Raw genomic sequence first — 8,120 nt, forward strand, 5'->3', positions numbered from 1 at the left:
AGCTCCCTGCCTGGCAAGTTCAAGCCTCCTCCCCCACCCCTCTTCTCATTCACTAAATGCAAATAGCCGCCTTTGTTCTTTTCCTCACAGACCAGATAAGCCGCTGATCCAAAACAGACCCCCCCTCCCCCGTGCCCACCCGGCTGCTTCTCTCCTCAAGCAAACACCAGCTGTGGGTGTTCCAAAGGGATCCCCCTGCCTCTGCTCATTCACTGCAAACAGTAACTGTGTTTGGTTTTTAGATAAGCAGCTCCGGGAGCCTTGAGCTCACAGCAAAGCAAACAGAGGCATCACACCAAAACAAAGAGCGTTATCTCTACTTAAAAGCATTGTGGGAAGGTTCCGGAGGTCAGTGACAGCGTAGTAAGATTAATCACTGTTTACACTGGCACCGCAGCGCTGCATCACCACCTCTGTTCTCTTTATTCCTCTCGTCGAGGTGGAGCACATGCAGCACTGTAGCCAGGGAGATACAGCGCTGTATGTGCCTTGCCAGTGTGGACGGGGAGTAAGTTACAGCGCTGTAAAGCCACCACCTGCACTGTAACTCTCCAGTGTAGCCAAGGCCTGAGTTTTAGTAATAATAGCAGCCAAGAATCCGGTGGCACCTTATAGACTAACAGACGTATTGGAGCATGAGCTGTCGTGGGTGAATACCCACATCGTCAGATGCAACAATAGACCCATATGGGCTAGTGGTCAGGATTCCTGGTTTTCACCCAGGTGGCCTGGGTTCAACTTCTGGTGTGGGAAGAGTGCAGAGCTTTTGCCCAGAGTGGAGGCAGGAAATGAAAGGAAAAGGAAGGGATCCTGCCAGCAGTGGAGTTAGACAGTGTAGGGAGGGGACCCCAGAAGTGGGGGTGGGGCAGTGGTTTGGGGGGAGATGAGGGAAGGATCCCAGCAGTGCGGGAAGTTGACAACCTGGAGAGCACAGGCCTGGAATGGGGACCTGGAAGAGTGAATGTGTCCCTCTAAACCCATCAACTGCAGACTAGGCAGGCTTGGAAGAATTGTGTATTTGTTGGTAAATGTCAATTTCTGTGTAAACACACAACCCAATGGCAAAATATTTCCATCAATAATCATCAAAATTGACAGATGGGCAAAGTAAGAAACATGCTGCTTGAGAACTTATCATGTTGTAGGAGCAGCAGTGATCTGTATGCTCTGTATAACCTGTATGCTCAAAAGGTCTGTTAAACTCCCCCAGCTTGTGTCCTTTCCCGCTTTGAATGCCTGTGAAGTGGCTTTCCCACTCTCCTTTGTACCTCCAGTGAATGCCCTTCACCTGGCCCATCTGGCCAGTGGTTCGCTGTGTACATTCTATTGCACCTCAGGGAGACTGATCTTCATCGCACCGTCCATCGCTGCGCTGTGGGACACTTACCTTAAAGGATCCTGACATCTCCACTGCCAGGCCTGTCCTGGGAGCGTGAGTATGAGTGTGACACCCTCCCCCATCCCTTCTTTTGAGCTTAGCTATCAAGCTAATAAATGTGCTGCTTCCTGCCAAACTCTGGGGGGGATGGGCATTATTAGTCCTCTCTAAGCTTACTAACTGACCCAATTTTGGGTAACACAAGCAACATTGTTTGATCTGTTATTGTACGAAAGGGGAAGATGGTTGTCTATAAAGGAGGGTGAAGACTAAATGCCTCTGATGAGAATGGGATTTGAACCCATGCAGGCAGAGCATAATGGGGTAGCAGTCCATCACCTTAACCACTCGGTCACCTCATCTGAGTTGTGAAAAAACAGACAGGAGGAGAAATCTAAGGCCGGCAGAGATAGGGACACTAAGGAGTTTTTAAATACTAGGCGAAAGCAGGGTCTGAATGAGCTCCCCTCTCTCACCTAGTGAGGAGCTGGGGAAAGACTTCAGGAACAGACCGTGTTTGCATAGACACACCTACTCTGCCTAGCTATGCAGCATGATGGGGCCGCTTCCCCAAAATGACCAGTTTGGGATGGTCTTGGGTTACAAATCACTTTAGGATTGAGTGGAATGAAATGTTATTCTCCTTCCTGTATGAGTGAAGGGCAGCAGAACATACCTAGTCCGTCCTGATGGAGGGGTAGGTGAGTGAGGAATAGCTTTTATTGGACTGCAGAGAAGTGATTGAGGACGTCACCCTAAACCAGTGGTCCCCAAACATTTCACATTGTGCCCTCTTAGCCATGGCTGTGGCCCCTCTGAAGCCATGGTCAAGAACCGGGGCTGGGAGGAGTGGGGCTGTTGCTTGCTGGGGTGAGGGGTGCGGACAGGAGTAAAATGGTCGACGCCGGGCTGGGAGCCAGAGTCTCAGGCTGAGGGTGGGGTTGGGGAAGAGCTGTGGCAGAGTGGTGCTCCCTCCCTGCCCTCTATGTGGGCTGGCTCAGGTCCTGAGGTGCCCCCATGAATGTTCCTCTGTGTCCCCCTAGGAGTCGCACCCCACATTATGGGGACCACTGAACCCTACTCGCTAAGCCGGGGCTAGTGATACCAAACCCCCGGGAAAGGGAGAACAAGTGTGGGGGCCCCAGCACCAGAACCATGCCCCTACCTTCTGTCTGTGGCTCTACCCCCTTCCACCCATGGCCCCATCCACTGTCACTTCTGTTCCACCCCTTCCCCCACCAGCCCCACCCTATCACTCCTTTACCCCTGCCCCGCTGTGGCCCTGAGACCAGAGAAGCTCTGTGCCCCTGCTGCAGCCCCCGGGCTGTAGCAGGGAGTGGGAGCTCCTCCAGCCCTGGGGCTGACATAGGGGAGACTTTTCCAGGGGGACCTAACTTGGCCAGGGCCCCTGATCATGGGCCCCACTGTCCCCTTGGCAGTGCAAGGTTTGGGGAGGCTGAGCCCCCTTGTCATAAACAGATAGCTAAGGGTTAATGTTCTTTTACCTATAAAGGGGTAACACCAGTAACCTAAAACACCTGACCAGAGGACCAATCAGGAAACAAGACTTTTTCAAATCTGGGTGGAGGGAAGTTTGTGTGTGAGTTCTTTGTTCTTTGTCTTGTGTCTGTGGCGTCTCGGCTATGAGAGTGATTTTTCTATCTCCTGCCTTTCTAATCTTCTGTTTCCAAGTTGTAAGTACAAAGATAATAAGACAATAAGTTTATATTGGTTTTTTTTGTATTTACATGTGTGTAGTTGCTGGAATGTTTAAATTGTATTCTTTTTGGATAAGGCTGTTTATTCATTTTTTTCTTTTAAGCAAATAACCCTGTATTTGTCACCTTAATACAGAGAGACCATTTTTATGTCCTTTTCTTTCTTTTTATATAAAGCTTTCTTTTTAAGACCTGTTGGATTTTTTCTTTAGTGGGAACTCCAGGGAATTGAGTCTGCAGCTCACCAGGGAATTGGTGGGAGGAAGAAGTCAGGGGGAAAATCTCATTGTGTTAGATTTACTAGCCTGACTTTGCATACCCTCTGGGTAAGGGGGAAGAGAGATTAGCTATCTTGGTACTTCTATTTCCAGGACTGGAAACAGGGACGGGGGAGTCCCTCTGTTTAGATTCACGGAGCTTGCTTCTGTATATCTCTCCAGGAACCCAGGGAGGGAACACCTGGAGGGGAGGAGGGGGAAGGGAAATGGTTTATTCCCCTTTGTTGTGAGACTCAAGGCATCTGAGTCTGGGGGTCCCCCGGGGAAGGTTTTGGGGAGACCACAGCAAGTCAGGCTCTGTAAAAATCCCTGGCTGGTGGCAGCTTTACCAGGTCCAAGCTGGTAACTAAGCTTGGAGGTTTTCATGCTAACACCCATATTTTGGACGCTAAGGTCCAAATCTGGGAAAAAATGTTATGACACCCCTCCCCCCTGAGCCTCCATTACGAGCCGCCCAGGCTACCACTGCTCAGTGTGTGGCCAGTCTCTGTGTTTTCTGCTGCTCGTTCTGGGGAGCCTGGCCGGCCTTAGGGGTGGTGTCCCCCGATAGCCGCCCAGGGCTCCAGGGGTCAAAGGGCACCGTGTGGCAGTGCAAAGGTGCTCACTGCTCTCCCCTGCCCCAATGCTCCTCCATGGGTCCATAGAGGTTTGAGGGGAGTAAGGAGCAACCCTATGTGCTCCATGCATCCTGGTCACTTTTCCCACTTGGGCTGTGCTGTGAGGGGAGCATCAGAAGCTGCTGCTCTCTGCCCTCCCGCTTTGCAGCCCTGCTGTGGAAAGTGACCTAAATGCAGGGAGCTCGGATGATCTCACTTCTTGCCCCCACATCCCACAGCCCCTAGGGGTGCCCAGATGAGCAGCGTTCCAGGGAGGAGTGGGGGGCAGCAATGCCAGCTGCTCCATGCACACAGGTCAGTCTCCCCATGTGGGTGCAGGAGGGGGTGCAAGGGTTTCTGTGATGCCTATTCTATCAATATCGTCACTCAATACCAGGCACTCAAATTCACCAGTCTTAGTACTTAGACGTTTAGCGTTTGTATTTAAGCACTTCTAAAATGTGTCCCATTTTAGCTGTCTGCTATTACATGATGTAATTGAGGGAGACTCTTTCATTTCACTGTTTCTCATCAGAACCTACCTGTACATTATCATCTTCCATCCTCTCCACCTTACTAGGCTATAGAGAATCCCTGTGAATAGTTCCTCTCCTAACGGATGTCTCTGTCTGAACCCTGTGCTCCTCAGCGCCTGTCGGCTTTCCCCAGCTCTGAGGCTGTGTCTACACCGCGCACCTTACCACGGTGCAGCTGTGCCACTCTAACCATGCCATTGTAAGGTGCGCTGTGTGGCCGTCCTTATCGCTGAGAGAGAGCTTCCCCGGCAACAAAGCCAAACTACCTCCAATGAGGGGCAGGAGCTTTGTCACCGGGAGCACAGCTCCACCTATGATGCGCTGTTCACACTGCCGCTTTTCATGGCTCAAATTTTGGCATTCGGGGAGTGTTTTTTCTCACCACAGAGAGACAAAATTTTTAGCAACAAAAGCCGAAATTAAAAAAAACTCCTCTGCAACCTATTTAATTTTACCTTTATACAACCTTTATACTGCCTCCAGTTCTGGTATCCTCATTTGAAAAATATGTTGTGAAATTGGAGCTAGGGCAGCAAAGAGCCACCAAATGTTCTGAGGGCTGGAGAAAAATGCCTTCCAGTGAGCTATTGAAAGAGTTCAACCTGTTTAGCTTATCAAAAGAAGATTGAAAGGTGATTTCATTGAAATGTTGAAGGGCCTTAATGGAGAGAAAAGATTGGGTATTTACGGGCTCTTGAATGGAGCAGAGAAAGGCATAACAAGACCCAATGGCTGGAAAGTGAAAAGAGACAAATTCATATTACAACTGAGGCACAATAGTCAACAGCGAGGATGATTCACCACAGGAGCAAGCTACCAAGGAAAGTGGTGGATTCACCATCTCCTGATGTCATTTAATGAAGACTAGATGCCTTTCTGGAATGTGTTTGCCCGCAAAGTAGCTGTTATGTCATACAGGAGGCCTGTGATATGCAGGTTAGATGCTCTAATGGTGTCTTCTGACCATGAAGTCGACTAATTTCTGAAAAACTGAGTGTAGCATTGGGAGCAGCGTCTGATGTTTTCCTGTCTAGCCAGCTTGCTGCCTGGAACGAATGCTCCTTGAGTGGGGTGATCCACAGGGAGTAGCTCAAACCTCCAAAGTGCCTGGCCAGGGGCAGGACATTAGCCCAGCAAGGGAGGGGTGTGGCAGTGACGTCACAAAGGCCTTTTGCAGGACCTCAGTCTATTGGTCAAAGGTGGTGGGGAGGTGGTGACCTCACAGAGAGATGCTGACATCAGCCAGGCAGGACAGGGGCGAGGGGCCAGGGAAACCTCAGAGACCTCTGTGGCTTTGCTTCAGCACGTTTCCTTCTCCAGGTCTCCCTTTGAGGACTGAGAGATAATTTGGGGTCATGGACGTGAGCGCCAGGAGGAACCTCTTTCGAGTTTCCTCCTTCCCTTGTAGTGATTTTACTAGAAAACAGCTGTCCCTGTTTAGAAGATAAGAGCCTCCTGGAGGTTTGAAACCTGTTCAGTCTGATCTGTCTGGTGACAAGTGAATTCTAGGCATGGAAAACACGAGCTTAAGGAGGCAGAATTTTATTGCGCACCTGGGATTTTGTCCCTTAGAATCGCTGGGGACATTAGGGTTTGTCCTTTTTGTTTCACCTCTTCCTCCATCCCTCCCTCCTCTTCTTCTCTTGCTTCTCTTGTCCTTTCTCCTGTTCCCTTCCCAACAAAAGGACGGAGGTGTGTGTGTGTGTGTTGCAGGGAAGTCCTCTGCAGCTCCCACTATGGAAGGTCCACCCAAAAATGTGGGACTGAAATAGTGCTCGGGAAGTGATCCCCGCCGGTGACCTGGGCCATCCTTTGGGCTCTCTGGTGAGAACCCTCAGCCTCTCGTCCTCCGTCTCTACCCTGATTGGTTGAGCAGGGGGATATTGACAGGGAGGAGACTCAGGTCCTTGTTGTTCTCTTTTAAGATCAAGTAAATAAGTCAGAACCAGTTCTATCTTTGATTAATTTTGCTGCTTCTCTGCATTAATTGTCTCTGAGCAGTTGATGATTCCCTCTAACATTGCAGTTCTCCTCAAATACTTGCTGGATAATTACTGTCACTGTTGTTGGTCTGGAGCTCATCTGAGAGCACAGTATTCAGGTCATTCAATGTCTGAAATTCAAGATCCGATGGTTTGTTTGAAAATCAGGGCTCTTCGGTCCTATTCCCAACAATGCCTCTGATGGGCTGTGTGACCTAAGACAAGTCAATTCTCCTTTCTCAGCCTGAGCTTCTCCCTCTTTCAAGTAGGGATAATAATGATCCGCTCTTACCTACCTCATGGTGGGTGAAGGATGCGGATCCATTTGGGAGTGTCACTAGAAGTAGTGCATAATATGAAGTTTCCCAGATTATGACATAATAGATTAGCTGAAATAGTCTATTTTATTTGTATTTTTTTATTTTGAAATTGTTAATAGTAGCAACGACTTAGCTCAGATTGAAGCATCTTATCTAATGGTTGAGATGTAAGTGTCTCCTCTTTGTGTGCGAGGAGACAATTTAACACACTCTGACGAAGAGGAGATGCTTTTGTTTTGCAACAAAATATTTTTGCAAAGATCTTTCATCCCACTTGTTATGATTTTGAGAAACAAACTGGTTTAGTCTAAATGGGATTTTCAGACAGAAACGGTTTGAATGAAATTTTCCCACCATCTCGATTCCTGGGCTCTGGGGTGTTTTCATCTGTTAGAACAGGAGTCAGAACTGGTTGCTTCTCTTTCTGGCTCTGCCATCGCCTTGTTGTGTAGGCCTTGGGTAGGTCACTTCCCTTCTCCCATCTGTCCAATCGGAACAGGAACAGTTCTCGAACTATGGGCAGTTTAGAGCCCAAGTGAGATAAGGGGTATTAAAGCCCTCTGTGAAGGAGAAAGGGGAGTTTCACAGTGTTTAGCACCAAGGAATTCTAAAGTTTGCTAAATTGTCTAGTCTGTGAAAACAAGAAATGGTCAGGGCCAAACTTATTAACCACTGCCTTTTTAAAGCCCATTCAAAGATGTGAGTCCCTATCTTTTAGGTACCTGTGGTTCTTTGCCAGCAGCAGAGAAGAGGTTCCTGCCTCCGTTTTTGTGGCCTTAACAAACCAGGTGTTGTGCCCCAGTTCTCGTCTGAGACCCCTGAAAAAGAACATCTTCCCATCCATGAACAAGACAGGATCTATCTTTCAAAGGGGAACAAAAAGACCTCTGGGACTTACAGACTAGCTAGCCTGACTGCCATAGCTGGAGAGATCCTGCAATACCTTCTTAAACACTCAGTTTGTCAGCAGCACCTACAGGATGATTTGGTTCTTATGACTAGTGAGCGTGGAATTGTCAAGAACAAATCATTCCAAACCAATCCTCTTTCCTTCTTTGGCAGGGTTCTGGGCCTGGTAGAGGTGAGTAAACAATAGATGGGATCTAGCTTGGTGTTACTAAGGCTTTTGACGCAGTCCCATAGGACATTCTCAGAAGCAAACGAGGGAAATGTAGTCCAGCTGCAATCAGTGTAATGTGGGTGCAGAGCTGGTTGAAAGCCAAGACTCCAGGAGCCCTTCTCCATGTTTAGCTGCCCAATGGGGAGGGTGAACCTAGTGGGTCTGGCAGGGATCAGTCCGGTGTCAGGTACT

Source organism: Gopherus flavomarginatus, unplaced genomic scaffold (assembly GCF_025201925.1).
Source record: "Gopherus flavomarginatus isolate rGopFla2 unplaced genomic scaffold, rGopFla2.mat.asm mat_scaffold_49_arrow_ctg1, whole genome shotgun sequence".
In the NCBI taxonomy this organism is placed as follows: domain Eukaryota; kingdom Metazoa; phylum Chordata; order Testudines; family Testudinidae; genus Gopherus; species Gopherus flavomarginatus.